This window comes from Carya illinoinensis, chromosome 10, assembly GCF_018687715.1.
Source record: "Carya illinoinensis cultivar Pawnee chromosome 10, C.illinoinensisPawnee_v1, whole genome shotgun sequence".
Taxonomy (NCBI): domain Eukaryota; kingdom Viridiplantae; phylum Streptophyta; class Magnoliopsida; order Fagales; family Juglandaceae; genus Carya; species Carya illinoinensis.
Window position 1 is genome coordinate 26,383,168 of NC_056761.1, and position 18,690 is coordinate 26,401,857.

Here is an 18,690-nt window from a genome sequence, read left to right on the forward strand (position 1 = left end):
TTCACTCCAAGAATGATGGCAAACAAAACAATAAGAGCAACAAGGCACCATACGAAAAGAGGCAGAAGGAATTAAATAGGAAATTAAGTTCAGAAGATGGCTTAGAGATGAATAATCACTGGTAGTTGAATAATGCCCTTAACTCCAGTCACAAGCTTAACCAAATCTAGATTTGGGACGTATGGCACATCTTGGGCTTGAGGGAAACCAATGGATTGCCGTATGTGGGCTACAATTGGAAGAATCATAGAAAAGACGGGTTTCTTCTTTTGAATTCGTCCTGTGCTGGAGTTGAGTTACAACATCTAAGGTGTGGTGTATTTAATGATATTTCCCGTGAGAAAATGGTGTAAACGGCATAGGCTAGAGTCCGATTAGTTGCAATGCACATAGAGGTGCGCATAGGTGGCGATTGACGGTGACTTTGGCATTGGAGTGACTTTCCTTCTATTGAACTGTGGTGCATCAAGTCTAATCCTCTATTTCGCTCTAAGAACGATGGGAAACAACAATAAAAAAGTATTAGTGTCCATATAAAAACGGTTAGAAAGAATTAAAAAGGAAATTAATCTTGAAACATGGTTTAGAGATGACTAATGACTTGTAAGTTGAGTAATCACCTTAAATCCAGTTACAAGCTTAACCAAGGCAAGATAAGGGGAGTATGGCATGTCTTGGGCTTCAGGGAAACCGATGGTATGGCATCTGTGCGTTACAGTTGGATGAATGAAGGAAAAGAAGGGTTTGTTTGAGTCAGTTCGTCCAATACTAGAACTAATTTTTGACGGCTAAGGTGGGAAGCATTTGCTGTGATTTCCATTGAGAAAATGGTGTAAACAGCATAGGGTACAATCCGATTAGTTGCAATGCACGTGGAGGTGCACCTAGGTGGCGATTGGCGCTGAGTTGGGCCTTGGAACGACTTTCCTTGTATTGAAATGTGGTTTATCAATTCTAATCTTCTATTTCACTCTGAGAATGATGGGAAACAACAATAAAAGTATTAATGTCCATATAAAAATGGTGAGAAAGAATTAAAAGGGAAATTCAGCTTGAAACATGGTTTTGACATGAGTAATAGCTTGTAAGTGGATTAATGGCAGTAACACCGGTTCCAAGTTTCACCAGGGCCAAATGAGGGGCGTACGGCTCGCATCTAAGGCTACAATTGGAAGAACGATAGAAAAGATAGGTTTCTTCGTGTCAGTTAGTCCAATGCTAGGGAACTGAGCTAGACGGTTAAGGTGGGATGCATTTGACGAGATTTCCCTCGAGAAATTGGTGTAAACGGCATAGGCTATAGTCCGATTCGTTGCAATGCACAAAGAGGTGCACCTAGCGGGCGATTGGCGGTGACCTTGGCATTGGAATGACTTTCCTTGTATTCAATGTGGTGGATCAAGTCTAATCTTCTAATTCACTCCAAATATGATGGCAAAAAAACAATAAGAGCAACAAGGCCCATACGAAAATAGGCAGAAGGAATTAAAAAGGAAATCAAGTTCAGAAGATGGCGTAGAGATGAATTATCACTGGTAGTTGAATAATGCCCTTAACTCCAGTCACAAGCTTACCCAAATCTAGATTTGGGACGTATGGCACATCTTGGGCTTGAGGGAAACCAATGGATTGCCATATGTGGGCTACAATTGGAAGAATCATAGAAAAGACGGGTTTCTTCTTTTGAATTCGTCCTGTGCTGGAGTTGAGTTACAACATCTAAGGTGTGGTGTATTTGATGATATTTCCAGTGAGAAAATGGTGTAAACGGCATAGGCTAGAGTCCGATTAGTTGCAATGCACATAGAGGTGCGCATAGGTGGCGATCGACGGTGACTTTGGCATTGGAGTGACTTTCCTTCTATTGAAATGTGGTGCATCAAGTCTAATCTTCTATTCCGCTCTAAGAACGATGGGAAACAACAATAAAAAAGTATTAGTGTCCATATAAAAACGGTTAGAAAGAATTAAAAAGGAAATTAATCTTGAAACATGGTTTAGAGATGACTAATGACTTGTAAGTTGACTAATCACCTTAAATCCAGTTACAAGCTTCACCAAGGCAAGATAAGGGGAGTTTGACATGTCTTGGGCTTCAGGGAAACCGATGGTATGGCATCTGTGCGTTACAGTTGGATGAATGAAGGAAAAGAAGGGTTTGTTTGAGTCAGTTCGTCCAATACTAGAACTGATTTTTGACGGCTAAGGTGGGAAGCATTTGCTGTGATTTCCCTTGAGAAAATGGTGTAAACAGCATAGGGTACAATCCGATTAGTTGCAATGCACGTGGAGGTGCACCTAGGTGGCGATTGGCGCTGACTTGGGCCTTGGAACGACTTTCCTTGTATTGAAATGTGGTTTATCAATTCTAATCTTCTATTTCACTCTGAGAATGATGGGAAACAACAATAAAAGTATTAATGTCCATATAAAAATGGTGAGAAAGAATTAAAAGGGAAATTCAGCTTGAAACATGGTTTAGACATGAGTAATCCCCTGTAAGTTGAGTAATGGCAGTAACACCGGTTCCAAGTTTCACCAAGGCCAAATAACGGGCGTACGGCCCGCACCTAAGGCTACAATTGGAAGAAGGATAGAAAAGATAGGTTTCTTCGTGTCAGTAGGTCCAATGCTGGGGAACTAAGCTAGACGGTTAAGGTGGGATGCATTTGACGAGATTTCCCTCGAGAAATTGGTGTAAACGGCATAGGCTATAGTCCGATTCGTTGCAATGCACAAAGAGGTGCACCTAGCTGGCGATTGGCGGTGACCTTGGCATTGGAATGACTTTCCTTGTATTGAATGTGGTGGATCAAGTCTAATCTTCTAATTCACTCCAAGAATGATGGCAAACAAAACAATAAGAGCAACACGGCCCATACGAAAACAGGCAGAAGGAATTAAATGGAAAATTAAGTTCAGAAGATGGCTTAGAGATGAATAATCACTGGTAGTTGAATAATGCCCTTAACTCCAGTCACAAGCTTAACCAAATCTAGATTTGGGACGTATGGCACATCTTGGGCTTGAGAGAAGCCAATGGATTGCCGTATGTGGGCTACAATTGGAAGAATCATAGAAAAGACGGGTTTCTCCTTTTGAATTCGTCCTGTGCTGGAGTTGAGTTACAACATCTAAGGTGTGGTGTATTTGATGATATTTCCCGTGAATAAATGGTGTAAACGGCATAGGCTAGAGTCCGATTAGTTGCAATGCACATAGAGGTGCGCATAGGTGGCGAACGACGGTGACTTTGGCATTGGAGTGACTTTCCTTCTATTGAAATGTGATGCATCAAGTCTAATCTTCTATTCCGCTCTAAGAACGATGGGAAACAACAATAAAAAAGTATTAGTGTCCATATAAAAACGGTTAGAAAGAATTAAGAAGGAAATTAATCTTGAAACATGGTTTAGAGATGACTAATGACTTGTAAGTTGAGTAATCACCTTAAATCCAGTTACAAGCTTAAGCAAGGCAATATAAGGGGAGTATGGCATGTCTTGGGCTTCAGGGAAACCGATGGTATGGCATATGTGCGTTACAGTTGGATGAATGAAGGAAAAGAAGGGTTTGTTTGAGTCAGTTCGTGTAAAACTAGAACTGATTTTTGAAGGGTGACTTGGGCCTTGGAACGACTTTCCTTGTTTTGAAATGTGGTTTATCAATTCTAATCTTCTATTTCACTCTGAGAATGATGGGAAACAACAATAAAAGTATTAATGTCCATATAAAAATGGTGAGAAAGAATTCAAAGGCAAATTCAGCTTGAAACATGGTTTAGACATGAGTAATCGCTTGTAAGTTGATTAATGGCGCTAACATCGGTTCCAAGTTTCACCAAGCCCAAATAAGGGGCGTACGGCCCACATCTAAGGCAACAATTGGAAGAAGGATTGAAAAGATAGGTTTCTTCGTTTCAGTTCGTCCAATGCTAGGGAACTAAGCTAGACGGTTAAGGTGGGATGCATTTGACGAGATTTCCCTCGATAAATTGGTGTAAACGGCATAGGCTATAGTCCGATTCGTTGCAATGCACAAAGAGGTGCACCTAGCTGGCGATTGGCGGTGACCTTGGCATTGGAATGACTTTCCTTGTATTGAATGTGGTGGATCAAGTCTAATCTTCTAATTCACTCCAAGAATGATGGCAAACAAAACAATAAGAGCAACAAGGCACCATACGAAAAGAGGCAGAAGGAATTAAATAGGAAATTAAGTTCAGAAGATGGCTTAGAGATGAATAATCACTGGTAGTTGAATAATGCCCATAATTCCAGTCACAAGCTTAACCAAATCTAGATTTGGGACGTATGGCACATCTTGGGCTTGAGGGAAACCAATGGATTGCCGTATGTGGGCTACAATTGGAAGAATCATAGAAAAGACGGGTTTCTTCTTTTGAATTCGTCCTGTGCTGGAGTTGAGTTACAACATCTAAGGTGTGGTGTATTTAATGATATTTCCCGTGAGAAAATGGTGTAAACGGCATAGGCTAGAGTCCGATTAGTTGCAATGCACATAGAGGTGCGCATAGGTGGCGATCGACGGTGACTTTGGCATTGGAGTGACTTTCCTTCTATTGAAATGTGGTGCATCAAGTCTAATCTTCTATTCCGCTCTAAGAACGATGGGAAACAACAATAAAAAAGTATTAGTGTCCATATAAAAACGGTTAGAAAGAATTAAAAAGGAAATTAATCTTGAAACATGGTTTAGAGATGACTAATGACTTGTAAGTTGAGTAATCACCTTAAATCCAGTTACAAGCTTAACCAAGGCAAGATAAGGGGAGTATGGCATGTCTTGGGCTTCAGGGAAACCGATGGTATGGCATCTGTGCGTTACAGTTGGATGAATGAAGGAAAAGAAGGGTTTGTTTGAGTCAGTTCGTCTAAAACTAGAACTGATTTTTGACGGCTAAGGTGGGAAGCATTTGCTGTGATTTCCATTGAGAAAATGGTGTAAACAGCATAGGGTACAATCCGATTAGTTGCAATGCACGTGGAGGTGCACCTAGGTGGCGATTGGCGCTGAATTGGGCCTTGGAACGACTTTCCTTGTATTGAAATGTGGTTTATCAATTCTAATCTTCTATTTCACTCTGAGAATGATGGGAAACAACAATAAAAGTATTAATGTCCATATAAAAATGGTGAGAAAGAATTAAAAGGGAAATTCAGCTTGAAACATGGTTTAGACATGAGTAATCCCCTGTAAGTTGAGTAATGGCAGTAACACCGGTTCCAAGTTTCACCAAGGCCAAATAACGGGCGTACGGCCCGCACCTAAGGCTACAATTGGAAGAAGGATAGAAAAGATAGGTTTCTTCGTGTCAGTTAGTCCAATGCTAGGGAACTGAGCTAGACGGTTAAGGTGGGATGCATTTGACGAGATTTCCCTCGAGAAATTGGTGTAAACGGCATAGGCTATAGTCCGATTCGTTGCAATGCACAAAGAGGTGCACCTAGCGGGCGATTGGCGGTGACCTTGGCATTGGAATGACTTTCCTTGTATTGAATGTGGTGGATCAAGTCTAATCTTCTAATTCACTCCAAGAATGATGGCAAACAAAACAATAAGAGCAACAAGGCCCATACGAAAATAGGCAGAAGGAATTAAAAAGGAAATTAAGTTCAGAAGATGGCGTAGAGATGAATTATCACTGGTAGTTGAATAATGCCCTTAACTCCAGTCACAAGCTTAACCAAATCTAGATTTGGGACGTATGGCACATCTTGGGCTTGAGGGAAACCAATGGAATGCCATATGTGGGCTACAATTGGAAGAATCATAGAAAAGAGGGGTTTCTTCTTTTGAATTCGTCCTGTGCTGGAGTTGAGTTACAACATCTAAGGTGTGGTGTATTTGATGATATTTCCCGTGAGAAAATGGTGTAAACGGCATAGGCTAGAGTCCGATTAGTTGCAATGCACATAGAGGTGCGCATAGGTGGCGATCGACGGTGACTTTGGCATTGGAGTGACTTTCCTTCTATGGAAATGTGGTGGATCAAGTCTAATCTTCTATTCCGCTCTAAGAACGATGGGAAACAACAATGAAAAAGTATTAGTGTCCATATAAAAATGGTTAGAAAGAATTAAAAAGGAAATTAATCTTGAAACATGGTTTAGAGATGACTAATCACTTGTAAGTTGATTAATCACATTAAATCCGGTTACAAGGTTAACGAAGGCAAGATAAGGGGAGTATGGCATGTCTTGGGCTTCAGGGAAACTGATGGTATGGCATCTGTGCGTTACAGTTGGATGAATGAAGGAAAAGAAGGGTTTGTTTGAGTCAGTTCGTCTAAAACTAGAACTGATTTTTGACGGCTAAGGTGGGAAGCATTTGCTGTGATTTCCCTTGAGAAAATGGTGTAAACAGCATAGGGTACAATCCGATTAGTTGCAATGCACGTGGAGGAGCACCTAGGTGGCGATTGGCGCTGACTTGGGCCTTGGAACGACTTTCCTTGTATTGAAATGTGGTTTATCAATTCTAATCTTCTATTTCACTCTGAGAATGATGGGAAACAACAATAAAATTATTAATGTCCATATAAAAATGGTGAGAAAGAATTCAAAGGCAAATTCAGCTTGAAACATGGTTTAGACATGAGTAATCGCTTGTAAGTTGATTAATGGCGCTAACATCGGTTCCAAGTTTCACCAAGGCCAAATAAGGGGCGTACGGCCCACATCTAAGGCAACAATTGGAAGAAGGATAGAAAAGATAGGTTTCTTCGTTTCAGTTCGTCCAATGCTAGGGAACTAAGCTAGACGGTTAAGGTGGGATGCATTTGACGAGATTTCCCTCGAGAAATTGGTGTAAACGGCATAGGCTATAGTCCGATTCGTTGCAATGCACAAAGAGGTGCACCTAGCTGGCGATTGGCGGTGACCTTGGCATTGGAATGACTCTCCTTGTATTGAATGTGGTGGATCAAGTCTAATCTTCTAATTCACTCCAAGAATGATGGCAAACAAAACAATAAGAGCAACAAGGCACCATACGAAAAGAGGCAGAAGGAATTAAATAGGAAATTAAGTTCAGTAGATGGCTTAGAGATGAATAATCACTGGTAGTTGAATAATGCCCTTAACTCCAGTCACAAGCTTAACCAAATCTAGATTTGGGACGTATGGCACATCTTGGGCTTGAGGGAAACCAATGGATTGCCGTATGTGGGCTACAATTGGAAGAATCATAGAAAAGACGGGTTTCTGCTTTTGAATTCGTCCTGTGCTGGAGTTGAGTTACAACATCTAAGGTGTGGTGTATTTAATGATATTTCCCGTGAGAAAATGGTGTAAACGGCATAGGCTAGAGTCCGATTAGTTGCAATGCACATAGAGGTGCGCATAGGTGGCGATTGACGGTGACTTTGGCATTGGAGTGACTTTCCTTCTATTGAAATGTGGTGCATCAAGTCTAATCTTCTATTCCGCTCTAAGAACGATGGGAAACAACAATAAAAAAGTATTAGTGTCCATATAAAAACGGTTAGAAAGAATTAAAAAGGAAATTAATCTTGAAACATGGTTTAGAGATGACTAATCACTTGTAAGTTGATTAATCACATTAAATCCGGTTACAAGGTTAACGAAGGCAAGATAAGGGGAGTATGGCATGTCTTGGGCTTCAGGGAAACTGATGGTATGGCATCTGTGCGTTACAGTTGGATGAATGAAGGAAAAGAAGGGTTTGTTTGAGTCAGTTCGTCTAAAACTAGAACTGATTTTTGACGGCTAAGGTGGGAAGCATTTGCTGTGATTTCCCTTGAGAAAATGGTGTAAACAGCATAGGGTACAATCCGATTAGTTGCAATGCACGTGGAGGAGCACCTAGGTGGCGATTGGCGCTGACTTGGGCCTTGGAACGACTTTCCTTGTATTGAAATGTGGTTTATCAATTCTAATCTTCTATTTCACTCTGAGAATGATGGGAAACAACAATAAAATTATTAATGTCCATATAAAAATGGTGAGAAAGAATTCAAAGGCAAATTCAGCTTGAAACATGGTTTAGACATGAGTAATCGCTTGTAAGTTGATTAATGGCGCTAACATCGGTTCCAAGTTTCACCAAGGCCAAATAAGGGGCGTACGGCCCACATCTAAGGCAACAATTGGAAGAAGGATAGAAAAGATAGGTTTCTTCGTTTCAGTTCGTCCAATGCTAGGGAACTAAGCTAGACGGTTAAGGTGGGATGCATTTGACGAGATTTCCCTCGAGAAATTGGTGTAAACGGCATAGGCTATAGTCCGATTCGTTGCAATGCACAAAGAGGTGCACCTAGCTGGCGATTGGCGGTGACCTTGGCATTGGAATGACTCTCCTTGTATTGAATGTGGTGGATCAAGTCTAATCTTCTAATTCACTCCAAGAATGATGGCAAACAAAACAATAAGAGCAACAAGGCACCATACGAAAAGAGGCAGAAGGAATTAAATAGGAAATTAAGTTCAGTAGATGGCTTAGAGATGAATAATCACTGGTAGTTGAATAATGCCCTTAACTCCAGTCACAAGCTTAACCAAATCTAGATTTGGGACGTATGGCACATCTTGGGCTTGAGGGAAACCAATGGATTGCCGTATGTGGGCTACAATTGGAAGAATCATAGAAAAGACGGGTTTCTGCTTTTGAATTCGTCCTGTGCTGGAGTTGAGTTACAACATCTAAGGTGTGGTGTATTTAATGATATTTCCCGTGAGAAAATGGTGTAAACGGCATAGGCTAGAGTCCGATTAGTTGCAATGCACATAGAGGTGCGCATAGGTGGCGATTGACGGTGACTTTGGCATTGGAGTGACTTTCCTTCTATTGAAATGTGGTGCATCAAGTCTAATCTTCTATTCCGCTCTAAGAACGATGGGAAACAACAATAAAAAAGTATTAGTGTCCATATAAAAACGGTTAGAAAGAATTAAAAAGGAAATTAATCTTGAAACATGGTTTAGAGATGACTAATGACTTGTAAGTTGAGTAATCACCTTAAATCCAGTTACAAGCTTAACCAAGGCAAGATAAGGGGAGTATGGCATGTCTTGGGCTTCAGGGAAACCGATGGTATGGCATCTGTGCGTTACAGTTGGATGAATGAAGGAAAAGAAGGGTTTGTTTGAGTCAGTTCGTCCAATACTAGAACTAATTTTTGACGGCTAAGGTGGGAAGCATTTGCTGTGATTTCCATTGAGAAAATGGTGTAAACAGCATAGGGTACAATCCGATTAGTTGCAATGCACGTGGAGGTGCACCTAGGTGGCGATTGGCGCTGAGTTGGGCCTTGGAACGACTTTCCTTGTATTGAAATGTGGTTTATCAATTCTAATCTTCTATTTCACTCTGAGAATGATGGGAAACAACAATAAAAGTATTAATGTCCATATAAAAATGGTGAGAAAGAATTAAAAGGGAAATTCAGCTTGAAACATGGTTTTGACATGAGTAATAGCTTGTAAGTGGATTAATGGCAGTAACACCGGTTCCAAGTTTCACCAGGGCCAAATGAGGGGCGTACGGCTCGCATCTAAGGCTACAATTGGAAGAACGATAGAAAAGATAGGTTTCTTCGTGTCAGTTAGTCCAATGCTAGGGAACTGAGCTAGACGGTTAAGGTGGGATGCATTTGACGAGATTTCCCTCGAGAAATTGGTGTAAACGGCATAGGCTATAGTCCGATTCGTTGCAATGCACAAAGAGGTGCACCTAGAGGGCGATTGGCGGTGACCTTGGCATTGGAATGACTTTCCTTGTATTCAATGTGGTGGATCAAGTCTAATCTTCTAATTCACTCCAAATATGATGGCAAAAAAACAATAAGAGCAACAAGGCCCATACGAAAATAGGCAGAAGGAATTAAAAAGGAAATCAAGTTCAGAAGATGGCGTAGAGATGAATTATCACTGGTAGTTGAATAATGCCCTTAACTCCAGTCACAAGCTTACCCAAATCTAGATTTGGGACGTATGGCACATCTTGGGCTTGAGGGAAACCAATGGATTGCCATATGTGGGCTACAATTGGAAGAATCATAGAAAAGACGGGTTTCTTCTTTTGAATTCGTCCTGTGCTGGAGTTGAGTTACAACATCTAAGGTGTGGTGTATTTGATGATATTTCCAGTGAGAAAATGGTGTAAACGGCATAGGCTAGAGTCCGATTAGTTGCAATGCACATAGAGGTGCGCATAGGTGGCGATCGACGGTGACTTTGGCATTGGAGTGACTTTCCTTCTATTGAAATGTGGTGCATCAAGTCTAATCTTCTATTCCGCTCTAAGAACGATGGGAAACAACAATAAAAAAGTATTAGTGTCCATATAAAAACGGTTAGAAAGAATTAAAAAGGAAATTAATCTTGAAACATGGTTTAGAGATGACTAATGACTTGTAAGTTGACTAATCACCTTAAATCCAGTTACAAGCTTCACCAAGGCAAGATAAGGGGAGTTTGACATGTCTTGGGCTTCAGGGAAACCGATGGTATGGCATCTGTGCGTTACAGTTGGATGAATGAAGGAAAAGAAGGGTTTGTTTGAGTCAGTTCGTCCAATACTAGAACTGATTTTTGACGGCTAAGGTGGGAAGCATTTGCTGTGATTTCCATTGAGAAAATGGTATAAACAGCATAGGGTACAATCCGATTAGTTGCAATGCACGTGGAGGTGCACCTAGGTGGCGATTGGCGCTGACTTGGGCCTTGGAACGACTTTCCTTGTATTGAAATGTGGTTTATCAATTCTAATCTTCTATTTCACTCTGAGAATGATGGGAAACAACAATAAAAGTATTAATGTCCATATAAAAATGGTGAGAAAGAATTAAAAGGGAAATTCAGCTTGAAACATGGTTTAGACATGAGTAATCCCCTGTAAGTTGAGTAATGGCAGTAACACCGGTTCCAAGTTTCACCAAGGCCAAATAACGGGCGTACGGCCCGCACCTAAGGCTACAATTGGAAGAAGGATAGAAAAGATAGGTTTCTTCGTGTCAGTAGGTCCAATGCTGGGGAACTAAGCTAGACGGTTAAGGTGGGATGCATTTGACGAGATTTCCCTCGAGAAATTGGTGTAAACGGCATAGGCTATAGTCCGATTCGTTGCAATGCACAAAGAGGTGCACCTAGCTGGCGATTGGCGGTGACCTTGGCATTGGAATGACTTTCCTTGTATTGAATGTGGTGGATCAAGTCTAATCTTCTAATTCACTCCAAGAATGATGGCAAACAAAACAATAAGAGCAACACGGCCCATACGAAAAGAGGCAGAAGGAATTAAATGGAAAATTAAGTTCAGAAGATGGCTTAGAGATGAATAATCACTGGTAGTTGAATAATGCCCTTAACTCCAGTCACAAGCTTAACCAAATCTAGATTTGGGACGTATGGCACATCTTGGGCTTGAGAGAAGCCAATGGATTGCCGTATGTGGGCTACAATTGGAAGAATCATAGAAAAGACGGGTTTCTCCTTTTGAATTCGTCCTGTGCTGGAGTTGAGTTACAACATCTAAGGTGTGGTGTATTTGATGATATTTCCCGTGAATAAATGGTGTAAACGGCATAGGCTAGAGTCCGATTAGTTGCAATGCACATAGAGGTGCGCATAGGTGGCGAACGACGGTGACTTTGGCATTGGAGTGACTTTCCTTCTATTGAAATGTGATGCATCAAGTCTAATCTTCTATTCCGCTCTAAGAACGATGGGAAACAACAATAAAAAAGTATTAGTGTCCATATAAAAACGGTTAGAAAGAATTAAGAAGGAAATTAATCTTGAAACATGGTTTAGAGATGACTAATGACTTGTAAGTTGAGTAATCACCTTAAATCCAGTTACAAGCTTAACCAAGGCAATATAAGGGGAGTATGGCATGTCTTGGGCTTCAGGGAAACCGATGGTATGGCATATGTGCGTTACAGTTGGATGAATGAAGGAAAAGAAGGGTTTGTTTGAGTCAGTTCGTCTAAAACTAGAACTGATTTTTGAAGGGTGACTTGGGCCTTGGAACGACTTTCCTTGTTTTGAAATGTGGTTTATCAATTCTAATCTTCTATTTCACTCTGAGAATGATGGGAAACAACAATAAAAGTATTAATGTCCATATAAAAATGGTGAGAAAGAATTCAAAGGCAAATTCAGCTTGAAACATGGTTTAGACATGAGTAATCGCTTGTAAGTTGATTAATGGCGCTAACATCGGTTCCAAGTTTCACCAAGGCCAAATAAGGGGCGTACGGCCCACATCTAAGGCAACAATTGGAAGAAGGATTGAAAAGATAGGTTTCTTCGTTTCAGTTCGTCCAATGCTAGGGAACTAAGCTAGACGGTTAAGGTGGGATGCATTTGACGAGATTTCCCTCGATAAATTGGTGTAAACGGCATACGCTATAGTCTGATTCGTTGCAATGCACAAAGAGGTGCACCTAGCTGGCGATTGGCGGTGACCTTGGCATTGGAATGACTTTCCTTGTATTGAATGTGGTGGATCAAGTCTAATCTTCTAATTCACTCCAAGAATGATGGCAAACAAAACAATAAGAGCAACAAGGCACCATACGAAAAGAGGCAGAAGGAATTAAATAGGAAATTAAGTTCAGAAGATGGCTTAGAGATGAATAATCACTGGTAGTTGAATAATGCCCATAATTCCAGTCACAAGCTTAACCAAATCTAGATTTGGGACGTATGGCACATCTTGGGCTTGAGGGAAACCAATGGATTGCCGTATGTGGGCTACAATTGGAAGAATCATAGAAAAGACGGGTTTCTTCTTTTGAATTCGTCCTGTGCTGGAGTTGAGTTACAACATCTAAGGTGTGGTGTATTTAATGATATTTCCCGTGAGAAAATGGTGTAAACGGCATAGGCTAGAGTCCGATTAGTTGCAATGCACATAGAGGTGCGCATAGGTGGCGATCGACGGTGACTTTGGCATTGGAGTGACTTTCCTTCTATTGAAATGTGGTGCATCAAGTCTAATCTTCTATTCCGCTCTAAGAACGATGGGAAACAACAATAAAAAAGTATTAGTGTCCATATAAAAACGGTTAGAAAGAATTAAAAAGGAAATTAATCTTGAAACATGGTTTAGAGTTGACTAATGACTTGTAAGTTGAGTAATCACCTTAAATCCAGTTACAAGCTTAACCAAGGCAAGATAAGGGGAGTATGGCATGTCTTGGGCTTCAGGGAAACCGATGGTATGGCATCTGTGCGTTACAGTTGGATGAATGAAGGAAAAGAAGGGTTTGTTTGAGTCAGTTCGTCTAAAACTAGAACTGATTTTTGACGGCTAAGGTGGGATGCATTTGCTGTGATTTCCCTTGAGAAAATGGTGTAAACAGCATAGGGTACAATCCGATTAGTTGCAATGCACGTGGAGGGGCACCTAGGTGGCGATTGGCGCTGACTTGGGCCTTGGAACGACTTTCCTTGTATTGAAATGTGGTTTATCAATTCTAATCTTCTATTTCACTCTGAGAATGATGGGAAACAACAATAAAAGTATTAATGTCCATATAAAAATGGTGAGAAAGAATTCAAAGGCAAATTCAGCTTTAAACATGGTTTAGACATGAGTAATCGCTTGTAAGTTGATTAATGGCGCTAACATCAGTTCCAAGTTTCACCAAGGCCAAATAAGGGGCGTACAGCCCCCATTTAAGGCAACAATTGGAAGAAGGATAGAAAAGATAGGTTTCTTCGTTTCAGTTCATCCAATGCTAGGGAACTAAGCTAGACGGTTAAGGTGGGATGCATTTGACGAGATTTCCCTCGATAAATTGGTGTAAACGGCATAGGCTATAGTCCGATTCGTTGCAATGCACAAAGAGGTGCACCTAGCTGGCGATTGGCGGTGACCTTGGCATTGGAATGACTTTCCTTGTATTGAATGTGGTGGATCAAGTCTAATCTTCTAATTCACTCCAAGAATGATGGCAAACAAAACAATAAGAGCAACAAGGCACCATACGAAAAGAGGCAGAAGGAATTAAATAGGAAATTAAGTTCAGAAGATGGCTTAGAGATGAATAATCACTGGTAGTTGAATAATGCCCTTAACTCCAGTCACAAGCTTAACCAAATCTAGATTTGGGACGTATGGCACATCTTGGGCTTGAGGGAAACCAGTGGATTGCCGTATGTGGGCTACAATTGGAAGAATCATAGAAAAGACGGGTTTCTTCTTTTGAATTCGTCCTGTGCTGGAGTTGAGTTACAACATCTAAGGTGTGGTGTATTTAATGATATTTCCCGTGAGAAAATGGTGTAAACGGCATAGGCTAGAGTCCGATTAGTTGCAATGCACATAGAGGTGCGCATAGGTGGCGATCGACGGTGACTTTGGCATTGGAGTGACTTTCCTTCTATTGAAATGTGGTGCATCAAGTCTAATCTTCTATTCCGCTCTAAGAACGATGGGAAACAACAATAAAAAAGTATTAGTGTCCATATAAAAACGGTTAGAAAGAATTAAAAAGGAAATTAATCTTGAAACATGGTTTAGAGATGACTAATGACTTGTAAGTTGACTAATCACCTTAAATCCAGTTACAAGCTTAACCAAGGCAAGATAAGGGGAGTATGGCATGTCTTGGGCTTCAGGGAAACCGATGGTATGGCATCTGTGCGTTACAGTTGGATGAATGAAGGAAAAGAAGGGTTTGTTTGAGTCAGTTCGTCCAATACTAGAACTGATTTTTGACGGCTAAGGTGGGAAGCATTTGCTGTGATTTCCCTTGAGAAAATGGTGTAAACAGCATAGGGTACAATCCGATTAGTTGCAATGCACGTGGAGGTGCACCTAGGTGGCGATTAGCGCTGACTTGGGCCTTGGCACGACTTTCCTTGTATTGAAATGTGGTTTATCAATTCTAATCTTCTATTTCACTCTGAGAATGATGGGAAACAACAATAAAAGTATTAATGTCCATATAAAAATGGTGAGAAAGAATTAAAAGGGAAATTCAGCTTGAAACATGGTTTAGACATGAGTAATCCCCTGTAAGTTGAGTAATGGCAGTAACACCGGTTCCAAGTTTCACCAAGGCCAAATAACGGGCGTACGGCCCGCACCTAAGGCTACAATTGGAAGAAGGATAGAAAAGATAGGTTTCTTCGTGTCAGTAGGTCCAATGCTAGGGAACTAAGCTAGACGGTTAAGGTGGGATGCATTTGACGAGATTTCCCTCGAGAAATTGGTGTAAACGGCATAGGCTATAGTCCGATTCGTTGCAATGCACAAAGAGGTGCACCTAGCTGGCGATTGGCGGTGACCTTGGCATTGGAATGACTTTCCTTGTATTGAATGTGGTGGATCAAGTCTAATCTTCTAATTCACTCCAAGAATGATGGCAAACAAAACAATAAGAGCAACACGGCCCATAGGAAAAGAGGCAGAAGGAATTAAATGGGAAATTAAGTTCAGAAGATGGCTTAGAGATGAATAATCACTGGTAGTTCAATAATGCCCTTAACTCCAGTCACAAGCTTAACCAAATCTAGATTTGGGACGTATGGCACATCTTGGGCTTGAGAGAAACCAATGGATTGCCGTATGTGGGCTACAATTGGAAGAATCATAGAAAAGACGGGTTTCTCCTTTTGAATTCGTCCTGTGCTGGAGTTGAGTTACAACATCTAAGGTGTGGTGTATTTGATGATATTTCCCGTGAATAAATGGTGTAAACGGCATAGGCTAGAGTCCGATTAGTTGCAATGCACATAGAGGTGCGCATAGGTGGCGATCGACGGTGACTTTGGCATTGGAGTGACTTTCCTTCTATTGAAATGTGGTGCATCAAGTCTAATCTTCTATTCCGCTCTAAGAACGATGGGAAACAACAATAAAAAAGTATTAGTGTCCATATAAAAACGGTTAGAAAGAATTAAAAAGGAAATTAATCTTGAAACATGGTTTAGAGATGACTAATGACTTGTAAGTTGACTAATCACCTTAAATCCAGTTACAAGCTTCACCAAGGCAAGATAAGGGGAGTTTGACATGTCTTGGGCTTCAGGGAAACCGATGCTATGGCATCTGTGCGTTACAGTTGGATGAATGAAGGAAAAGAAGGGTTTGTTTGAGTCAGTTCGTCCAATACTAGAACTAATTTTTGACGGCTAAGGTGGCAAGCATTTGCTGTGATTTCCCTTGAGAAAATGGTGTAAACAACATAGGGTACAATCCGATTAGTTGCAATGCACGTGGAGGTGCACCTAGGTGGCGATTGGCGCTGACTTGGGCCTTGGAACGACTTTCCTTGTATTGAAATGTGGTTTATCAATTCTAATCTTCTATTTCACTCTGAGAATGCTGGGAAACAACAATAAAAGTATTAATGTCCATATAAAAATGGTGAGAAAGAATTAAAAGGGAAATTCAGCTTGAAACATGGTTTAGACATGAGTAATCCCCTGTAAGTTGAGTAATGGCAGTAACACCGGTTCCAAGTTTCACCAAGGCCAAATAACGGGCGTACGGCCCGCACCTAAGGCTACAATTGGAAGAAGGATAGAAAAGATAGGTTTCTTCGTGTCAGTAGGTCCAATGCTAGGGAACTAAGCTAGACGTTTAAGGTGGGATGCATTTGACGAGATTTCCCTCGAGAAATTGGTGTAAACGGCATAGGCTATAGTCCGATTCGTTGCAATGCACAAAGAGGTGCACCTAGCTGGCGATTGGCGGTGACCTTGGCATTGGAATGACTTTCCTTGTATTGAATGTGGTGGATCAAGTCTAATCTTCTAATTCACTCCAAGAATGATGGCAAACAAAACAATAAGAGCAACACGGCCCATACGAAAAGAGGCAGAAGGAATTAAATGGGAAATTAAGTTCAGAAGATGGCTTAGAGATGAATAATCACTGGTAGTTGAATAATGCCCTTAACTCCAGTCACAAGCTTAACCAAATCTAGATTTGGGACGTATGGCACATCTTGGGCTTGAGAGAAACCAATGGATTGCCGTATGTGGGCTACAATTGGAAGAATCATAGAAAAGACGGGTTTCTCCTTTTGAATTCGTCCTGTGCTGGAGTTGAGTTACAACATCTAAGGTGTGGTGTATTTGATGATATTTCCCCTGAATAAATGGTGTAAACGGCATAGGCTAGAGTCCGATTAGTTGCAATGCACATAGAGGTGCGCATAGGTGGCGATCGACGGTGACTTTGGCATTGGAGTGACTTTCCTTCTATTGAAATGTGGTGCATCAAGTCTAATCTTCTATTCCGCTCTAAGAACGATGGGAAACAACAATAAAAAAGTATTAGTGTCCATATAAAAACGGTTAGAAAGAATTAAAAAGGAAATTAATCTTGAAACATGGTTTAGAGATGACTAATGACTTGTAAGTTGACTAATCACCTTAAATCCAGTTACAAGCTTCACCAAGGCAAGATAAGGGGAGTTTGACATGTCTTGGGCTTCAGGGAAACCGATGCTATGGCATCTGTGCGTTACAGTTGGATGAATGAAGGAAAAGAAGGGTTTGTTTGAGTCAGTTCGTCCAATACTAGAACTAATTTTTGACGGCTAAGGTGGGAAGCATTTGCTGTGATTTCCCTTGAGAAAATGGTGTAAACAGCATAGGGTACAATCCGATTAGTTGCAATGCACGTGGAGGTGCACCTAGGTGGCGATTAGCGCTGACTTGGGCCTTGGCACGACTTTCCTTGTATTGAAATGTGGTTTATCAATTCTAATCTTCTATTTCACTCTGAGAATGATGGGAAACAACAATAAAAGTATTAATGTCCATATAAAAATGGTGAGAAAGAATTAAAAGGGAAATTCAGCTTGAAACATGGTTTAGACATGAGTAATCCCCTGTAAGTTGAGTAATGGCAGTAACACCGGTTCCAAGTTTCACCAAGGCCAAATAACGGGCGTACGGCCCGCACCTAAGGCTACAATTGGAAGAAGGATAGAAAAGATAGGTTTCTTCGTGTCAGTAGGTCCAATGCTAGGGAACTAAGCTAGACGGTTAAGGTGGGATGCATTTGACGAGATTTCCCTCGAGAAATTGGTGTAAACGGCATAGGCTATAGTCCGATTCGTTGCAATGCACAAAGAGGTGCACCTAGCTGGCGATTGGCGGTGACCTTGGCATTGGAATGACTTTCCTTGTATTGAATGTGGTGGATCAAGTCTAATCTTCTAATTCACTCCAAGAATGATGGCAAACAAAACAATAAGAGCAACACGGCCCATACGAAAAGAGGCAGAAGGAATTAAATGGGAAATTAAGTTCAGAAGATGGCTTAGAGATGAATAATCACTGGTAGTTGAATAATGCCCTTAACTCCAGTCACAAGCTTAACCAAATCTAGATTTGGGACGTATGGCACATCTTGGGCTTGAGAGAAACCAATGGATTGCCGTATGTGGGCTACAATTGGAAGAATCATAGAAAAGACGGGTTTCTCCTTTTGAATTCGTCCTGTGCTGGAGTTGAGTTACAACATCTAAGGTGTGGTGTATTTGATGATATTTCCCGTGAATAAATGGTGTAAACGGCATAGGCTAGAGTCCGATTAGTTGCAATGCACATAGAGGTGCGCATAGGTGGCGATCGACGGTGACTTTGGCATTGGAGTGACTTTCCTTCTATTGAAATGTGGTGCATCAAGTCTAATCTTCTATTCCGCTCTAAGAACGATGGGAAACAACAATAAAAA